General features: G+C 40.4%; 1 protein-coding gene across 1 annotated transcript in view; it reads left to right on the forward strand.

Annotated features, from left to right (window-relative positions):
• Window positions 1-4,972: 4,972 nt before the first annotated feature.
• Window positions 4,973-21,765, forward strand: part of LRRN1 (leucine rich repeat neuronal 1) — a 40,843-nt gene continuing 24,050 nt past the window's right edge. The window contains exon 1 of the mRNA XM_037905478.2: window positions 4,973-5,577. The gene's annotated coding sequence lies outside the window, so the exon portion shown is untranslated. The remainder of the gene's footprint in view (window positions 5,578-21,765) is intronic.

A 21,765-nucleotide genomic window follows, 5' to 3' on the forward strand; every position in this document is an offset into this window, starting at 1 on the left:
TCATATTTTTGACTCTCCTCAGTAAAGTCAAAGGATTTAAAGATGCTCTTCCTGCTTCCACATAACATAAATTAAAGGAGATACCTGTATATCTCCAGTTTCTTTGTGGAGCTTGTTTGCAATGTGAAATCTTGCAAAATACTGCTTCCAGTCTGTCCACTGTGAAGGTTTGTGAAAGCTGAAGTTCTCTGTGGCATTGATGAGTGACATGTTGATGAGATCCTGCAACCTTTGTTGCTTTGTTCCTTCTGTTTCTGTTCTTACTTTAATTCTGACACCATGTCATGTTCCTATACCAGAAATGAACTGGCTACAGAGCTTGATTCCGAATGAGATATGCACCAGATGCGTCCATCATAAGATGCTTTAATGCACTGCAAGGAATGGCTGAGGTTAGCTTACATCAGGTATTTTACAGACAGTGCCACATAGTGGCAGAACAGTATAGTACAGATGAGGTTTCTTTTACAGGCCCCCGCATCATCGGACATGCCAAACCCGCAAAAAAAAAAAAAATGCAGAAATTGGGCTTGTTTTTGGCTTAATTTGCTTGTTGGCTAGTTTTTGGCTTGTAGCTTCTTTTTTTTTTGGTCGGCTCCCAGTAAGCAGGGGCAATGGGAGGCAAGCAGGGGGAGAGTCAGGGGTGCACAGCGGGCCCACCACAGTCCCAGACTGCACATCAGGGGGATCTAGTCACATAGAGTTTTGGGGTTCTTAGGGATTGGCTTGTTTTGGCATTGTTTTGAAATGGGATTAGCTTGATTTTTGGCTTATTGTGAAAGTCAGGGTGCTTATTTACCACATGAAAGTTGGCAACTGTGCATATCATTTGCTAGGTTTAGCACATGGCCTGTATGGAAGTGTACTTACTGTTGCTTACAAGCCTAGTTTAGGGTGCTTTTTCAAACTGAAGCATTTTACTGATTTTTTTGCTGGAATCAACACACAGTTTACACAAGCCCCACTGATGGAAATGTTTTTCAGGTGCACCACACTTTGGTGCAAGCAACCACACCTTGCTTTCCATAACTGTGCCCTCCTAACTTCTTTAGCAAAGCTCCAACCTTTAAAGTGACAGACTGATGGAAAATATAGCCCTGGTTTTCCACCCAGTTCTGTGTAAAACAGACACTTCACACCAAAGAAAACAGGTTACGTTTACACTAGCGTACACATGATTACTTTTAGCAGTTCATGCTCATTAGCAGCTGTGTAATTTAGCTCACAGAGAAATACGCCCTAAGTCTTAAATGATAAATAAACACAAGTTTTACATTTGTACTAGCTGTACAAATAAAACATATCAATGCATGTGACCATCTAGGAGGATCCATACTGAACATAAACACACTGCAATCATCCTCATTCACTTTACAACCAGACATGGAAAACCCTGGTTTAGAAGCTGACTTTTGAACACTTCACAGGTTCCTCATGCATGTCGTGCATCTAATTTAGAATAATGAAAGACTTTGACTGATGCATACTGTCACGTGGATGCATAGATGAGTACTTTGTTGCTCAGGAAAATCAAATATGGACAACCTTTTTCCCGTATAGCAAGATTCCTAGCATACCCACAGCTGTTTTCTACCTCTGTACATACACAGGGTTCTACTAATTAAAATACAGAAAAACCTTTGAGCAAAAGGCATTGTTAGCTTGAGTGTGAAAATAAAATGTAAAATATTCCCCCAAAACAGGTAATGCATGCAATAAGCCTGCAAGAAATACCTCTTTCTTTCTGTTGGATCTGCCTATTTTTGCTTTATATACTTAGAAAAAAGTCATTTTTGTGTAAATGGGGTATAATAATTGTATACACCTAACACTTGGAGAAATACAGGCTAAAGTTATTCCATTTCAAAAGAGATAATAAATCCCCCCAAAAGAGCCAAGAACAGAAGCTGTTCACAATATACAGGATTCTGCAAGGAAGTTTCAACTATTATATTGTTTATATACCAATAACGTGATGGATGGTGGATTTGTACCATGTAGAGAGGTGAGAATTCAGAATGCTGTGGAAAGGAAAGAAATATTTGGAGACCATTTATGGGATTCTTCTGAAAATTCAATTTCTTTGCATATGAAAAACTTGACTGTTCTTTTAATGTGATCTGAATGACCTTTTTGGATTTTGAGGAAGTATTCATTGCCTCAGTGGGAGAGCTGAGGCCTTTAGCATAATTAACCAAAGGCCATATTGGCTATGTATTTAACTTATCTTCATCTCTTTAAAAAGAGAGCTTTCCTTGTTATAAATGGTTAAACTGATTTTTTTAAAATCAGTTCCTGAGAAAGTGCCATATTAATATTTCCATTATTTCCCTAGGCAAAAGCAACAAAGTTACCTCATTTTACATGTCTGGACACTTTATCTTGCCTTTATTAAACATACTGGGACAAATTCTACCTTTAGGTAGACCCATGCAAGTCCATGTATTTAAATGGGGTTGCTCAAGTGGAACCCAGGGTAGAACATACCTAATTATTTGCATGGTATAATAAAAGGGTTCGGGCAGTCAGACTACACGAGTAAAAGTCATACAGCATTAAAAGTTGGTTGGGTTCATTTTAATGGATGGTATGCAAAATGGGGGAACAAAGCAATGTAGCACTCTTCAGGCATCCATTTTCATTTAAGCCAGAGTGATAAATGACCATCAAAAGTTTTGGAGAAGGGCTAATTCACACTATGCTGCCAAACTTGCAATTGATCTTAAGGGCCCAGGCCCACCAGGGAAATGCTAGTGTGATGTTGACGACTCAAGCTCTAGTGCTGCATGGCATGGAGCAGAATGCTTTGTGCTGCATGCAAGCTCTCTGGAGAGAACACCTTGAACCTCTTTTTTTGGACCTCCTTATATTTAGGGACATTCCAGCCTGTGTCTGGATCTATCTGCCTGGTGTGTTCAAATCTCACACACTTTGAGTCACGCCTGGGCCAGAGGTGCCTCTGAAGCACTGTCTTGGAGATTTTTGAACACAGCATTTAGCCCAGGCCCTAACCAAGTATCATTCACCTGCTGCCATTCTGCTAGGGAAATCACAGCCAGCTTGCATGAAGAAATCTGTTAGCAGTTCAGAGGATAAAGACAGGGGTCAGTGGCGGAAAAGGAAAAAAAAGGAACAATATAAGTCAATGAGTCCAGACTGAAAGAATCAGACAAGAGGAGAGAGAAAAAACGGGGAACAAAGGGGAAGCTGACGATGTTGACGTACATATTTAAACAGTTTCAGGCCCTGCTCAGATTCAATTTGCTTGTAGGGCTGAAGTTTGAGCCAGCTTCTTTTTAAATCCTAGCTAATTCACCAAGCTCCTTTTTAAGCAGTCATTAACGATACATGGACATAACATCAGTGAGTGATGTCTCACTTTCCTGTAAGAGAATTTCCCTAACCTGTAAATGTTCTTTGTGCCTCAATTAGGTATGCCCTCCATTTATGGCTTCAACATACAATGAGTTTTTGCAGTACAACAGTTGCTACTTAAAAAGCAGCATGTTGGCCAACAGTTACTGCACAGTGGTGTCTTGAGTGATATAAGCATTTGCCCCTATACTTAGAATGGGAAATAAATATAGTTCTGATTGGCAAAGATTGAATTTTCAGTGGCCACCATTGTACTTGAGAACACATCACATCTCAGCATTAGCACTACTCTCCTCCATATATTGTTTATTACATAAATAATTTTGTATTCAATCTAGATGAAAGTAAAGGCAAGAGTCAAATGGTGCTAGGTCATGGGTGCCCTGTGAGCTAGTTCCTCTGGTAGATGTAGCTTGTGCTTTAGAATCTAGGCTCTCATTTTTAAAGAATTAGGAAGTCTCTAGACCTTAGCACTGCAAAGACAGCCTTCAGCATGTGAACCAATTCTGTGATCTCTGGCAGAGAGACAAACTCCCAACCGCTTGAAGAAAGATTTGAATTGGCTCAATGAATGCCCAGGGATGTTAGCACCAAAGCCTAATGACAATTTAAATATCAGCATTGGTAGCTATTTGACTGATCCAAACAAGAAAGCAGAGGCATCCCACATTATGAAAACTGCTCACTCTAAACTGCTCCTGTATCTTTTACTTCATACATCTGATGAAGTGGGTTCTAGCCCACGAAAGCTTATGCCCAAATAAATTTGTTAGTCTCTAAGGTGACACAAGGACTCCTTGGTTTTTTTGTTTGCTGATACAGACTAGCACGGCTGCTACTCTGAAACCTGTAAACTAGGAGTGGCATCTGACTTTTAACTTCATGCATAGGCAGCACTTGGGTGGTGGGAAGAACTTGGTACTTATGTTTTCCCAATCTGATCCCTGGTACAAGGATGCTACACAGACCCAACATCATTAACAAACCCAGGGAGAGACAAACACTCGCCTTCTTTGTCTGAAACTCGACTGGCCCCGCCTTTGCATCTCCCCCCTTATCCTGGCCAAACCCCACCGCTCAGCAAAGCGCTCAGGGCTTTCATGGGACAAAGAGGAGAGAGCTTGACGAGGCTCGGAGGTACAGAAACGTTCCCAAGAGCAAGAGCCAAAGCCACCCCTAGGGACCAAGAGAGACACGGGCCCGCTCCTGGCATGAGTGTGACCGTGGGGGAGAGGGGGACAAACACAGCCCTCTTCAGACACCAAAGCGTTGGGGAGCCCTGAATCCTGGGGCCTTTGCCCAGATGCCAGCTCAGCAGCAGCAGCCCCACTCCTGAGAGAGATGACTCTGCTTTGCAGCCATGCCCTGGGCCGCCCGCGACAACACCCAATGCACCGCACCCCGAGCTCCCCACAGGATTTCTCCTTTGCAAAAATGTGACCCCCTCTCCGCTAAGCGTACCGCTCCGCTGCGCAGCGCCAGCCCTGGCCCCTTTGTGCTGCCCATGCACCGGCTCGCATTGTCCTCCTGCACCACAGAGCAGCAGCGCCCCAACGACAAAACAAGCCGGGGGGAAGGGGGGAGATGCTGCCACAGCAGCAGCGGGGAGCGCCCTGCCTGGCGGGCCCCACGGCCCAGCCGCGCACGCTCCCCGCCTTTGTTCCCAGCCCCTACAGATGGTGCCCGGCTTGGGTCTCCGAGGGAGGGATGGAGGGGGTGGAAAGGGGGGGCAGCCAATCAGGAGCCGGCCCATCAGCTGACCTGCTTTGCTTACACCAGGTGCACGCTGGCTGCAGGCAGCACAAAGCCCAGCGGAGGAGGAGGAGGAGGGAAGGCGGCAGCGGAGAAGAGGAGGAGGAGGAAGAAGACGACGACGACCGAGGGACTGGCTGGCTGAGCAGTGGGGTGTGGAGCGGACACCGCAGCCAGCAGCGCTTAGGGCTTGGCCGAGACTTTGAGTTTTTTTCTTCTACAAATTGTATCGCGCTTTTCCCCACCCCCCGGTGGGGGGGAGGGGACTGGACCCTGACCCAAAAACAATCCCAGCCACGTCCCCCCGTCCCCTTTCCGTGAACGGGGCATCTTCTGCCCAGGGGCAGCAGCTGGTGGATGGGCAGCCAGCCTGCTCCCGTCCTTCCGCGTCCCAGCGTGCGGCTAGGGGCAGGAGTCGGGGCTTAGCATCCGCCGCCTCGCACCCGCTGGGTAAGTGTTTCCTCCTTGGCTGGGGAGGGCAGGCGCACTTGGAGCTGCGGGGGGGGGGGAGGGCAGGCATCCAGCAGTGGGGGCTGCCAGTGCTGAACTGCGGGGGTTAAGGGGCCACGCCGGGGACAATCGCAGGGCCCGCCTTTGTCTGTAAAGGTCGAGCAAAATCGCCCTGAAAACCTTGAGGCTACGTTAAAGCAGCCTCCCGGCGGAGGGGAGCCCCAGCCCAGGCTGACGCAGCCGGCAAAGGGTTAAGATTCATAATGGGACTATAATAAACGTCCCCTCCCCCATCACCCTCCCCCCTCCCTTACACACACACACACAGGTTGTGATCTCCACACGTGCTAATAGGTGTGGTGGTTCCAAGCGATCTCCGCTTCGCTCCATCCTGCTAGGGGACCAGCAGGGAGTTCCTGCTGCTACCAACTCTGTGCCAGGCAGACAAAGTGAGGAAAGTTTGCCAGGCAGTGTCCTTTGTGTTGGGAGGGATGTGGGATAGGGGGGGAGGGAGGATGGTGACAGCAGGAGCAAGGAGTTCCCTCTCCTCTAAGGAAATCCCAGTCAGCCAGCTTTTCTGGTTAGGGATTCAGCCTCGAGGTTCCTGTCCTTTATAGAAGCTAGAGCCCTCCAGTGAAAAGCTGGCTACTGCCAAGTCTGCCCTGTACATGGCCAAGGTATAGTTTCTCACCACCAAGAAAGTTATAAAGGGTAGTAAGATTACTGCATGAATAGTGATTTCATAGAGCATTAGGATAATCCAGGGTTTGGGGGGGGGGGGGGTCTGTTTGTAAATTTCAAACCCACAAGGGTAAACAAGAAAATGGATAAGATGGTTTTTAAGGAATGTTGCCTGCCATTCAGATAGGCTTTTGGTGTCCCCCCAAATCATTTTTAAGGCACTTTGCTTTCCTCTAGGCTACTTCAGTTTTGCTTTTGTTTTATTTAATCACTTTTCCTAGTTTCCTCCTCCTATGTCATGTACTTGTCTAGTGCATTTATCTCACTGGTAAACTACTGAAATAAAACTGACAGCAAGTCATGTATGGAAAAAGTAGAGGAATGAAGTTTGATCACTTTATGTATAGAGTGAAACTGGTGCTGATTGTCTAGCAGGGGCATGTGTGTGTGTCTCCAAATCTCTGATTTGCATGCAAATGTGAGTGTATCCTGGCAGATGTCTTGCCTCTTCCATTCACATGAAGGAATTTGAAAAGACAAGGAGTCTTCAGTTTAACAATAGACCTTCAGAAAATGGAATAAAGGCTCAGTGTAAGTTTTTCTGTTTGGGAATTGTATGAATAGCTGTCACTTTTATCTGAAAGCCAAATTCTTTGATTGTTGTTTGCAATGAAATATTGTAGTCATGACTGCTCCATACCTGTATTCACTTGTTTTGGTAATATTTAAAAGTGTGTGTGGATGAGATGGATGGTAGAGGTAGGGAGGAGAGTATGATTTGCAATTTCAGCAGTAGCTGTTTACTCCTATATATAGATTTTTTTTCTGTACCATTATATTTTAAAAAATGCTTCAAGTGACACAATTTTGCCCATTTGTACAACTTTCTAATATTACACATCACAAACTCAGCAGAAGAAAATGCACTAAATCTCACTGGGCTCAAATAATTTAGGGCCAGATCCTGAACTGGTGTAAATTGAATCCAATGGTGTATGTAGATTTGCACCAGCTGAGAATCTGCCCTAATTTTTTTTTTTTTTTAATATGCAAGGCTAAGATTTAAAATATAGCAGTATCACAATCATTCCCATTCCACATCATTGTGGCTTAATGTAACAATGCAGGATGCTGAAAATCAATAACTGATTCAAATGGCCACAAACCAAGGACTTGTCTTCTCCAGTATTAGCTTGATAGACAGCACCCTGTGCACTGTTCACCTCCCAACATTGTGAAGCCCAGTAGGACAAAGGGCTTGCAGCATGAGCTGCACGTGAGTCTGGGTGAATATACCTACTAACATGCCAAGAACCAGTTGCCTCTCCTTTTGTTGGAGTTTCAGGCTGCTCTCAAGAGTAAAAGGGCCCATTCACTGAAAGGGGTTAACCCCTGCCTTCTAAAACCTCATGGAAGGAGGCATCTAAAGAGAGGAGAGAGAGAGAGAGAAAGAAAGAGAGCATGCATTGTATTAAAGTGTTGGATGTTATGAGGAGGAATACAACAGATGTTAGTCTGCTATTTTAGATGTTTCCTTAAGTTATTTAGTGCTGGTTCAGTGCATTTTTTCCCACTAGGCAATAGGGAAAAATGTAAAATCAAACAAATAAAAAAATGTTATAGTTGAAAGATAATAGACAGATCACCCAATCAAGCAGTTATCATTTTCGCCTTAAAGCGGCACAGTATTTGCCAAGTCACAAATCCTAGTATTAAAGCTCTTCTGTGAATGTTTGTCCTTTTTCCTTATGAACATTTCTAAATGAGACTATAAACCTTTTATTGTAAAGTAAGTAATTTAGGTGCACATGAAATAATCCTGGAGACATTTAAAATGACCAAAGCCTTACATCAGATGAGATCTCATTGTTATCTTAAGTGTTTTATTTAAATAAAATATTTTACTTCAAGTCCTATAAATTGGAATTAAAAAAAGTTAAGAAAGATACATTTGGACAGAGAAAAACAAATGATTTCATGGGGGGGAAGCATTCCAGATAATGAAATAGGATTTGTTATACCTGATGAGACTATTGGCCTATGTAATCTGGTATATTGCTTTTGGTAGTGGTAAATATCTGATGCTCCAGAAGAAGTTGACGCCCCCTTCCTTCCATAATGCTGCATGCATATATAGTACCATACCCTGAAAGGAAGAGATTCATTCCTCATCCCCTACTGTGGGTGTTCAGTTTACATTCTGAAGCTTGAGATTTTTTTTCCAAGAGCTGAAAATATCATGGAATTGCCATTTAAAGAAAATATTTGCTTTCACAGTTCAAAATTTATCTGAATAGACCTTTATACCATCCTTATAAAATGTACATATCCTAATAACTTTATTGAACTTTAAAAGGATAAGTTTCAGTGATGAAACTAAAAGACTGCTTGTACCAATCACTGAGATTATATTCTTTAGAAAGGGAAATAGCTATGTTGCACATTCCATGGCATATACAGTGATCTACTTTAATCAGTCTAAAAAATTAGGAAACATGAATTGTGGAAGACTTTCTGCAATAAGGTAGCAAGTTCACATGGAAAGCAGACAGATTATGGTTTTGTTTGTTTGTTTTTTAATTCAGATGATTGCTTTTGAGATATTTAGCAAGATCTTTGGTAGCAAGATCTGCTTTTAAAAAAAGTGTTTAGTCTGGGCATCTTATTCCAGCTCATGGATACAGTACAAGCATTTAACTCAAGAACAGAGCTTTGATTAATATTTAATTATCAGAGGTTTATACATGCAAGCAATTGCTAGCAGAATTATTTCAAGGGCACATACATGTTCTGTTTTCCTGCACTCAAAGCAGCATTCACTAAAGTAATGGACTAACCTCGTTGTTTTCATTTGATGCAATATCAGGGCACTTTGGAGACCAAGGAAAACTTCTCCTTAATTATATTTCTTGTGTTATGCTTTCTCAGTACATCATTATAGCAGCATACTGCACCTGTCAATGAAGGCAACATTTGGAAGCTCTTGACTTTTAGGGGAAACTAGTAAAACGCCTTGCATGAATCATAACTCAGGTACAACATTTAAAACTACAGCTTGCATAATTCATTAAAATATTTTTATTGCTATGACTTTGCTGTTAATTTTTGTGACAATCAAGGATGATGCCACCTCCAAACTTATTTAAACAGATTTTAATTCTATTTTAAAATGCCCACTGTTGCAAATGGCGACCTTTGTAACAAAGGTCATGGTAAGATTGTTTCTAATGTACCAAAGGTTACTTCTGGGCCTCTAGTTTATTTGCATGATATTAACAAGTAAAACAAGCTCCTCCCCCCCAAGTTTTTATTCATCAATATCATGACAGATGTCAACCACAATATTTCAGCATTCCATGGGGTACTTACTCAGGCAAAACTCGCCGTTATGGACCTAATACAAAGCTCATTAAAGTCAATGGAAAAATACTTCCTTTGACCACAGTGGGATTTGGATTGGGTGCCAACTAGGTAAGGACTACAGGATTGGACTAGGGCATCAGGAAGAGATTAAACCAAAGGGGGGCAGGGTTGAAATCAAGTGATATTTACAAGAAAACATTGCATTTTACAGCATTATTCAAACAAATACAGTATCAAGCAAATTGCAAAAAAATTGGAAATGTTTACTGAACAATCGTCCTTCAAGAATTAAAAACTATTCTTACTCTGACTTTTATTATGATGTGTATCTTATAACTAAAGAGCTGTCTGTTCTTTGAAGCCCTGATTAATATAAGTGAGTTATAATTTTCTGACCCAAGCTATCCCAGTTCACATATATTATTCTATTGGCAGACATGTGGTCTCCACAGCTGTCCCCTCATTTGTGTATGAAATAGAAACACTGGTGGCATTTGTAGGTTACCATAGTTACACGAACAATACATGTGTGATACTTCATTCTTCCAAGCTAAAGGTTGGTTTTTTTGTTTTGTTTTCTGGCAGACATTTTGTAGGCATAGAACTGAAGAAAATCTATGTAAAGTTTCTAGAAGCATGTAATTCATTTCCCCTTTTTATCTGTTTCCATAATATTAATTCACAGCACTCCTGTATTTCAAATGCTAATCGTGCATCTTCACCTAATTAAAAGCCTCATTCTGCAAGGTGCTGAGTGAGTGTCACAAAGAAGGTGCCAAGCAATTAGCAGAATGAGGCCATTAAATACCATGGCATCTATAAAGAATATTGAGCTTGTTTCTATACCATAATATATCTTGCAGACCTTGTCTGTCACACTTTGGGTTTTTAATGTTTTGTTCATACTTCTCTGCATAGATGTACACTCTGTGTTAACAAAATATTAGTGTTTGCTTTGATTTATAAAGAAAAGAGGCAGAAAAACACTTATTGAAGGAAATTCCACCATTAGATCTTTTGTGACTTGACACAGAATAAATCTCCTAAATAAATATGCCTTTAGGAAAAAGTAAACACAGGAGTTGTAGCTAAGAAAAGTGTTCCTACAAGTGGCTTAGGCCTGGCCTACACTAAAAAGTTAGGGTGACCCAGTTACATTGCTTAGGGCTGTGAAAAATCCACACCTATGAATGAAATAGTTAAGCTGACTTCCGTATAGACAGTGCGAGGTCAACAGAAGTTGCATCAAACAAGCTACTGCCTCTCATAGAAGTGGATTGCCTGTGCCAAGGGGAGAACCTGCTGTAGCATTTCAAATGTAAACAAGCCTATAGTCTCAACACCTAGCAAATTGCAACAAAATAGGGGGAAAACGCATGGCAGTAAGAAAACAAAACCCCTAATCTACATTAAACCAATATTGTCATATCACAATACTAATAAGTGTTGTGCTTCCCAAAAGATTGGTCTCCTATTCTGAAAAGCTAATAAGAGAATTAAGAGACTAATTTTTAATGCAAAATAGACCAATGAACATCTGATTTTGAAAGACATTAACTTTGTCTTGTATTCTTTGTGGTTATAACTGACTGAGCTGTTATCTTTTAATATATTGAAAGCAGTCAGTCAGTAATGGAGCATACCTTTTCTTAAGCTATACCTAAACAAAAAAAATTAAACTACATTTTCTTATTCATTGCTTTTTAACAACAATCACTTTACTACAAATATGTTTACATTGGCCTTTTGTGAAGTTCGATGGCTTCTCTCAATACACTGGGTGAGATTTTCAGAACCGGTCACTGTTGACCTAACTTTGCTCCTATTGGAGTCAATAGGCGTTCATTGACATTAGTAGGAGCAGAGTTATGCCAAATGCTCTTTAAAATCCTACCATAAAATGCTCAATATACCTTGGGTAACTTTAACTTGTAATTTGCAAGTTCTCAGTGGAAAATTTCATTTGTCCAAATTCGGTGGTGCAGTTTTCTTTTGATGATGCACACCAGACCTTTGGTCTAGATCTTGCTATTGACTTAAGTGGCAAGAGAACAGAGACCAAACTTTATTTAGAGCACACAGTCTCAAGACAGGCAAAATATACTTGATCTAGAAGGTAGATATAAAGTTTAAAATTACTTTGCCTTTCCTTTAAATACTGGTCTTAAATGTTTAGCAGGACATTGTTTTGAGATGTAATGGCTTCAAACTGTATAGGAGTTATGAAAGTGCCGTAGAGATATTCTTGCCTTTATTTTGTACAATAACCTTGATACATAACTCACTTTTCTAAAATGCCAACCATCATTCTTTTTATGATAGCATAGTTTGATACTTTCTCTGCTGCCTCACAAAGTTTAATACCAAAGGGAAAAAAGACTCACGGGTTTTATTTAGGAATTGTTAGCATCTCATTTCCAGATATTTAATTTAATAAACTCCTGTGAATACATCAATTTATATGGCTGTCACCTTTGATTAGAGACCTGGAGAGAAATTGCTGTTTCTACAGGGAAGCTGGAGATCCCAAGTCAGTTGCTGTACTGAAACTGAAAGTGCATGAAAGTGACAAAATAGGGGCTTTTCTAAGCATAATTTTTTGATTATATGTAAAAAAAAAAAAAAAAAAAAAAAATCAGAATAACCTAAAACTTTCACTTCCAAAAGTGCTGGTCCAAATTGTGTTCGTTACATGGCTGCAACTTCCAAAAGGCTTCAACTGGAAGTTGTGCTTGTGTAGTTTAACAGAATAGGGTTCCTTGTGATTAGTAATCTCTTCCACATTACTTGTTTTGTGGATTGTTACATGACTGCTTAAGAAGTGCCATAAGCTAATATTTATCTGTGTATTATAGCAGGAAGTTTAGAACTAAGTATATAGTTTTCAGAGATCGAAATATGACTGACTCCAAAGCTGGACTCTCCCTACCTTTATGCTGCATATTCAAGAATATGAGCTAAGTCGGCCAAATTCATCCCTGAGGAAGCTCTATTCAATTCAAAGAGTGAAGAAGCTGGAGTTTCACGAGGGCTGAATTTGGCTCAAGTGACTTTTTAAATAGCTGTGTCTCATGCATATTTCCACATGTCCGGTTCTCTTGATGTTCAGTATTTCCATGGTATTTTATAGGGTTAATGAAGAGTTTTTGTTGTAGCGGTTGGACATCTTGGTAGACCAATGCAGAGCAGTTTTATGCACGTATCACCAATTCTGTCCCAGATACACAGTTTCTGGGTTTCCTAGAAACTGTGTATGTTCCCTTTCCCCATACTGCTCATGTTCATGGGTTTTTGCTATGACAAATGCAAAGCACAGATGCCAACTTTCATGTGGTAAATAAGCACCCCGACTTTCACTATAAACCAGAAATCAAGCTAATCCCGTTTCAAGCCAATCCCTAAGAACCCCAGCACTCCGACTAAGTCCCCGCCACGGCGTGCAGTCTGGGACTGTGATGGGCCTGCTGTGCACCCCTGACTCTCTCCACTCCCCCTTGTCCCTGCTTTCCAGGAGCCAATCAAAAAAAAGAAGCTGCTACTAGCCAACAAGCAACTCTCAAGCCAATTAAGCCAAAAACAAGCCCAATTTCTGCCTTTTTTTTTTTTTTTTCCCTTTGGGTTTGGCATGTCTGATGCAAAGTTGACGCAGGTACATCTGGTCCCTGCAAAAGTCTGATGGTGAAAGAGCTGCCCCCCACCCATCCCCCTAATAATCAAATTGGGAAACTGCTCACACCACCACCATAGGCACTCTAAGATATGGCCTATGTTATCCCACCAGAAGATGTCGATGTTAGCTTGGATCTCCATCTGTATAACAGATCTGTCCCTCTGACTGCAATACTTCAAATGGGGCCACTAATCCCACTTTGTGAGATAAGTTTTAAAACAATTAATGGGGGAAATGGTCTTGCTTAATCTAAATAAAATGTTTACATGGTTTCTCCACCATACTGGAGATCTGCTCAGCTTATGTTCCTTGCATTCAAGCAATGGTCTTACAGTCAACTGAACTTCAAAATCATTAAGCAAGTTCCGATGCAATCTTTGCAGTTTGTTTTGCTTTCATGAAAAGTTGACATGAGGTGCAATTCGCCACTGACTTTCACTTCAAGAAGCCCCACTGAGGTCAGTGGAGTTTCATAGGGTATTCGGCAAAGCAGAATTTGCCCTATAAAGTCTTCCTACTTATAAGCTTAAGGTCCTAATCCAGCACCCAGGGAAGACCGTGAAAAGACTCCCATTGATTTCAGAGGGAACTGGATTGGATCCCAGAGCTCTGGTTCAGTTTAACTCCTGCACTAGGTTTCCAAGAAGGTTCACAGATTCACTTGTCAGCAACACACTGCAGGATCAGGGCCTAAGAAATTAAACTAGCATAAAAGCACTTTGTTAAACAGGAAGCAGAAAGCTTATAAATCGGTATTTCTTGTAACTTTTGTTTTGTATTTGCAGATAGAATAGTTGTGGTTGTCCAGAATGCAGGATTTTAGATTTTTTTTATTATAGAAAGTATACATCAAAGCTGTCAAATGTCGTTGACAGTACATGTAGTCTATCACAGATGTAATAATTCCTATATTTTGTGTGAGTTTTTTTATGGATCACTTTATTAAGCAACACCAAAAATACCTAGTAAATGCACACCTTGCTAATGCACATATTAGTATGAAGATTATTTATTCTGATAGGCGCTTCATCAAATTTAAATTATAAATGATCACTAATTAGAAACTGATTAAGTATTGACATTTAAAAAACCTGCCATCCTACTAATCCTAGATATTGCTATGAATTGCAGAAGGTAGTTGTAGATCCTGATTTCCCCTGTGGGTAAACAAAGCTGCTAAGTGAACTATTTTCAAGAACCAGAAAAAAAAGTTTGCCAAGAAACGATGACGTAACGCCTTAAAACAACTTCATTACAGTACAAGATACCTTGTGCACTCAGACAAACGGTCTTTATAAATTAGTGGACAAATACATTTATATACAAAACATTTCAATGTCTGGATAAATCGTATCAATTAGGTGAAGTCTTTACATTCTGAGTTTAATAAAAAAAAAGCATCAACAGTTTAAAATCTTTACTGCAAAGTATAAATTGCTATTTCTGTCAATTCCAACAATTATTGCTCATCCTATATATTTCTCAGAATTTTAAATAAGCAATTATATTTATGGGAAACTTGCTGACTTGAAAATGACAAACCTGAGGAGCAAAATTTGGGAATAGTTTCTATGTCCTCTTTAAGTGTGTGCGCACGCGCATGTGTGTGTATGTAATATGATATACAAATTCCCCTACTCTCTGTAGGTCTGTCTTCAGATTATGAACTACTCAGAACAAGGATCATGCTTTCTTTTCGGTATGGAAAACACATTGCTTTGCAAATTTTGGGTGCTACTAGAGATGCAGTATGATAAATATTTGCTTGATGTTTTCTCAGTTTTCAGTTGAGATGGACTTTAATCTTTTAAATGACAACTGTATGTTACCAGCCATTCCCCCCGCCCCACACACACACGATACCAGTTAAATTATTGGTGGAATTAAATAGTGATGGGAAATCTCAAAAAAAAAAAAAAAAACCACCTAACCACCACTCTTTTTAAGTAAGGTACTGTGTTTAGTTTAAAGTGTTATATTACCAACAGTGAAAGAAGAACCAGGAGGTTCTCCAGGGGAAAAAAAGCTTATGCAGAAAACTACATGTAGAAAACTATTCAGAAGAGAAGTGTCCTAAGACACTAGTAAAATAGGAAGTGAAACTATGGTACCCATTAACTTGACGAGAAGTTATTTTCACTAATATCAACTAAACTTTAATTCAGTCTAGCAACAAAAACAAATCAGAGGCTGCTTAATGGAATTGCTTCTAGGCTACCTTGACTTGGTTAGGTTCCAAATCCTGTGGCTTGGTGTTAACAGCTTATATATTGGATCTTTAAGCACCTACCATGATTCATCTATTTATTTTCTTTTGGGTGTGTTCACACTATTGAATGAGCCGTCAAAAGCCTCCATACCAGCCAATTCAATACGCTGTTTTATTAACCTACATCTATAACAAAACACTATGTAATATGGGACCTGATCCTGTATTCCTTGCATGCACACAATTGCCAGTGAAGTCAGTACGAATGCAGGATGCACCCCCTGCAATATGTTAATACATAAGTTGCACAGAAAGAGATATACTGTAAAAGTAAAGCTTTTGACTTTATTTAATGTTTAATCTCTGTGGTAATTAAAGTAATTATTTTAGTACAGCCCTATAAAGAAAAATAAATAAAATTACCAAAAAGTGCGATACAACAACAACAAGGCTCTGTCCCTCCTTTTTTACTTGTTTGTTGGTACAGAATCTAGGCTATAAAAGTAAATGAACTGTTTGCTTGTTATTATCACAAAGCTTATGTGCTTCCTATAGCCATTGCCATTATGATGTCAATCTTATAAATTCACACTTAGAAACTGGCTCATTGATTTTTATTTTTTTGGCAACTTTTTCTAGCAAAGATTTCCTGGATACAACTCAGTGTGGTACTAACCACCTACAGACTGGGTCTGCCCAAGCAGATGGGGAACCCAGATAAGTCACAAAATGAAGCCTCCGCTAGAGCTGTGTTGGAAGCAAAATAATCACACTGGCAGGGAACCAGAGGGGGAAAGAGAGGGAAAAGCTCTTGTCTCTGGCTTAATGAAATGCATGTGCAGTTCAGGCACACACATTTTTCTGTTGTTGAAGGCATTTCTCACATCTACCATATTTTTATTACTATTTCTACCAGTAAAACTATCACTCATCAGATAAACTAGGCAAGGTCATGACATTCTTTTCCAGCACTCCCTCCCAGCTCCCTAGTTCTCCTTTTTTTTTTTTTTTTTTTTTTTTTTTTTTTTGGAGGCCACTGATCCTCTTTGTGCATCCTTTCAGGTAATGAGCTGTCTAGGCTACCATTCAAAACCCAGTAATCTTACATTCAAATCTCCATGACCAGCCTTGCATGAAATAGATAAACACATAGAGGCATAATGCACCCTAAAGTCATTTTGGGATATTCTGTTTGGTAGAAGACAGTGCCTAGCTGCTTTCTCTACTGGGACTGTTGAGAATAACTTGTCACAAAAGTCCAAATTTAGATGACTTTCTGCAAAATGTGGGCTTTGTTTTCTTCTTTCCAGTGAAAATAAGTCAAGCAGTTTCACCCAGCTCCTGCCTGGGTAGACTGTGAGGAGGGATGGATGAGAGCAAGTCAAACTCAGTGACTTTGGGAAGTCTCTTCTTCCCTTCCCCTGGTATTTCCCCCCACCCCCCTATCATTGCTGCCCTCCAGCAGGGGCCAGCGGTTGGGGAGTTTGCAGCACCACCAGCCCCTGCTGGCTCAGGGAACAGGAGTCACAGTTAAACTACTGACTATGGTTCTTATCCTTGTCATCCTCTCCACTAGGATCTATTCATCATCACGTTTTTAAGGTGGCAACCACTATAATATAATTATATTTTTCTAACAGTAGTACCTTGAAACCGCAACTGAAATTACGCCGCACTATGTTAGGAACTGTACAGACTCCTTAAGAGGCAGACCTTGCCTCTCTGAGATAAGTGTGTAAGCCTCTAATCTTTAGAGCCCTGCGCGGATATGTGATGTGCAATATGCAAACATAATCCGTGAATATCTGCAGATTTGCAGGGCTTAACTGATCTTCCACTGAACAACATGTAAGCAGAGCGCTGCACCCACCCAAAGCCTCGTTGACTTGCCTGGGACCTCTGCACATAGCCACTTACAGGAAAGAATACACAAAGATAACAGATGAGGCAATATTATATCCACATTTTATGGATGGAAAACTGAGGCTTGGAAAAATGAAGTGATTTGCAGACCCCATGGGAAGTCTGTGGAAAAGTTGGAACTTGAACTCCACTGTTCAGAGTCCCAACTCAGCACCTTAACCACCAGACCATCTTTCTGTTCAATCTTCAATGAATCTTATCAACAAAGAAAATGGAAAACCTGGAGTAAGGAAAAAAATTCAATTCGGAAGCCAGGTGGATGCAATCAGACAGTTTATCACCCAGAAGAGTTTTGCTGGTTAGGACTTTGCAGATGCTAGTGCAGAGTAAAAGAAATCTCATCCTCCGTTGTAACTACAGCATAGCGGGGACAACAAGACCTCAGCTGTGCAGTCAATAAGACTCAGAGCAGTAGCTCTCTGCAAACAGTGCTCCTGCCTCCTTTTTTACACAACGAGCAAAGCAAGTGTTATTGAGTAAAGGGAACAAGTCTAGTGTTAATGGTTCCACCTTGCACATGATATATGAATACACAAAGCAGAAGGGGGAGGATTAAATTGTTCAGGGTATTTCAACCATGCAGAAGAGTCTGAATGAATAGAAAGTATGCCAAGTCCACAAACTGAATCACTTCCATCCTTCTGCAGCATGTTGCTCTGCATCATCAGCTGCAGCAACTTTGGGCTATATTCCTTAGTGCAGATCTGCAGGTGTAGTAATGGCTAGAGAAAGGGGCGAGACCTGTTTAAACCTAGATACCAGCATTGTCTTGACATGAGCACACAGGACCATTTCTTAATGAGCAAAGTGTAGGTTCCAACATGTCAGACTTGGAGAAATTTACTCCCTAGAAGAGGGACTGTGCCCTAAATAAGGAGTAATGAAATTGTAAAATACAAGCAAGATGACTGGGTTACTGGCTTAGTGGATCTGGGGGAAGCAGTGGATATAATATCTTGATTTTAGTAAGGCTTTTCACACAGTCCCACATAACATTCTCATAAGCAAGCTAGGGAATTGTGGCCTAGATGAAATTAATATAAAGTGGGTAAAAGACTGTACTCAGAGTAGTTATCAATCATTTGATGTCAAACTGGGAGGGCATATCTAGTGGCATCCCTCAGGGATCAGTCCTGGGTCGGGTACTAGTCAATATTTTCATTAATGACTTGCGTAATGGAGTACACAGTATGTTTATAAAACTTGCAGTTGACACCCAGCTGGGAGGGGTTGCAAGCAATTTGGAGGGCAGGATTAGAATTCAAAATGACCTTGACAAATTGATCTGAATTCAACAAGATGAAATACAGTAAAGATAAATGCTAAATACTTCACTTAGGAAGGAAAAATCAAATGCACAACTACAAAAATGGGGAATAACTGGCTAGGTGGTACTACTGCTGAAAAGGACCTGAGGGTTATAGTGGATCACAAAATTACTGAGAATCAAGAATGTGATGCAGTTGCAAAAAAGGCTATCATCATTCTGGGGCACATTAACAGTAGGGTTGTATGTAAGACATGGGAGGTAATTATCCTGCTCTACTCAGCACTGGTGAGGCTGCAGCTAGAGTACTGTGTACAATTCTGGAAGCCACACTTTAAGAAAGAAGAGGACAAATTGGAAAGAGTTCAGAGGAGAACAACAAAAATGATGAACACCTGACCTATAAGGAAAGGTTTAAAAAACTGGACATGTTTAGTCTTGAGAAAACAAGTCTGCGGGGGACCTGATAGCCCCTAACATATTTGAAGACTATTATAAAAAGGACAGGGATCAGTTGTTCTGCAGATCCTCTGAAGCTGTAGGACAAGAAGTAATGGGCTTTATCTGCAGCAAGCGAGATTTAGGTTCAATATTAGGAAAAACTTCCTAAATATAAAGGTAGTTAAACTCTGGAATAGGGTTCCAAGGGAGGTTTTTAATCCACATTACTGGAAGTTTTTAAAAACAGGTTGGACAAACATCCATCAGGGATGGTCTAAGTTTGCTTGGTCCTGCCACAGCGCAGGGGGCTGGATTTGTTGACTTCTCAAAGTCCCTTCCAGTCCTACATTCCTTTGATTTTTATACTCACAGCTACAGCTCCCATGGGAATGTCTGCCCTCGGATTCTTACTATCCAGACCTCAAGACAACAGCCTCACCTGCTCATCCCAAGAGCTCTACACTACAGCCTCCTCTGTTCCCAGCAGACACTTGAATTGAGAGGAAAAGGGTGGGTTTTGAAGTTAGATCCAGACTGAGTGGTGAGTGGCAGGGCCTGAGGCACAGTACTCAGTAAGTTAGGGAGTGAGGCAGTAGCCAGGCAGGTGGCACTCCACCCCTTTGTCTTGCACAGTGTAACAGCAATACTCGATTCCTGGCAGTAAATGGTCGTTACTTTCCATATTAAAGGACTGTCTCCAGTTGGGTATTGGGGCTTCAGAGGGCCAAATCAGCAGCTGTGCTGTGGAGCTGCACCATGAGAATTTGAGGTGCTCATCACCTCTCTCAGTTTGGACTAGAGTGGTCCAAATGCAGAAAAAATTATCTTCCTCCCCATTCAGGTGGAGTATTGCAGCCCATTGGGCTCTGACATTTGCATCCCTCCTCCTCAGAGGAGAATTCACCCTTCATGTCTCCAAAGAGTTCTCAGGAGACTGTGAACAAAATAACCAGAACTATTTTATTGGCTCTTTGAAAACCTCATTTATGCAGAGAATTTTACAAGAGATTTTAGTCCATTCATTTTCTAATCACCTGGAATAAGGGTATTAACCATAGCTTTGATCCTTTGCCAGTGAGTTCAGCGGGAGGATTGATTTCAGTGAGAACAGGATCAGGCTCCCATAAGCAGAACACTAATAGGACTGTGGGCAACAAAAGCACAATGCACATTTTCCCAGTGCTTATCTTTTTCCTTTACCATTGATCAAAATGAATGTAACCGGTGCATAGCCACTGAGGACATTGGGCTTCAAACTTAGGAATATCACTACTATACAAATGTATTTTGCCTTGCAGGTTTACGTGGCTTTGGAGTATTTGAGGGGGGGTTTTCTTTCCTTTTTTGAAAAAACCAAACAGACTACTAGTGCATATAATTTGACAACCCACTGTTTGAAAGCACTTATTATTCTTGATGGTTCTAATATGACTTGTTAATGCTAATTTGCCAGATATTTTCAAATGGAAGACGACAGAGAGGCACTGTTGCAATTCCATGCTTGAGTTGGTGGCCCATCAATATACAGTAGCTAAATTCTGCACAGCACCTACCACTATGCTTCTACTGAGCGTATGAATGAGAAGAATCTGTCTCCTGTGAATGTACTTCAAGATTTTAATGAAAAGTACTGTATCTGATGTGAAGGCTAAAAACCAGCCACAATAAAAAATACTCAAAAGTGGTGTTGGATTTAATATTAATATGCATATTAGGAACAGGGCAATCTTTGCATTTCTTCTGTTGAGATAAAGAATCTAGTATTTTTGGAATAACAGATGGAATTTGCTAAAGGTGTTTTTTTTGAAATACAGCAAATCAGCTTCTTTAGAGTATGAAAAGTATGAACACTTAAGCTTTTCCTGCAAACATACAAAAATGAAACATTAATTTTATTCTTATGGGCTGTGTCTGAAAAAACAATAAAATGCGGTAATTTAAAAAGCAGGCATTATTTGGAAAGAGGTGTTTTTATATCTTAAACATCTTTTGGGATTAAGCTTCCTACAGTTTTCATCCTATTAATTCATGCTTTTTACACTCTTGTTTATTCCTTTGCTTTTATTAGGAAGCTCACATTCAGATTTAAGAGCTACAGTATGCTCTTAACAAATTATGACGGTCGCTTGCCTTATTTTAAGCTTGACATTTTCTTAAACTTATACATATAAATCTTATGAACAGTTCTTTTCCCCAGTCCTGTTTGAAATATTTAATAATAATATTTAATAATCCTTTTTATATTAAGCTTTTTTAAACAAGAATACTTTTGTGGCATTTTTGGACAATCTTTTGAGTAGTCAGGACTCCATTTTAACATGATACTTAGAAAAAGTGCCCTTTTAATAAACTAGCCATAAACATCCTGGTTGCTTATATAGTTTAAGACCTTGATCCAATTGTTGCCTATTCAGAGTCCCTTCGACTTTTGTGAGATGTAAAGGTCATACTTTTGGAAATCCCTTCCAGATTGGAGCCTAATTATGGCAGTATAAAATTTAGGCTCAGATTTTTTTTAAACTGTGCACCCAAGTCCTGTGATTCTGCATCTACCATTGGTAACTACACAAACAAGTCACTGCTTGGATGTCTATGCAGACTTTGCATACTCAAAACAAAGCTGTCTTAATTAGC

Source organism: Chelonia mydas, chromosome 7 (assembly GCF_015237465.2).
Source record: "Chelonia mydas isolate rCheMyd1 chromosome 7, rCheMyd1.pri.v2, whole genome shotgun sequence".
In the NCBI taxonomy this organism is placed as follows: domain Eukaryota; kingdom Metazoa; phylum Chordata; order Testudines; family Cheloniidae; genus Chelonia; species Chelonia mydas.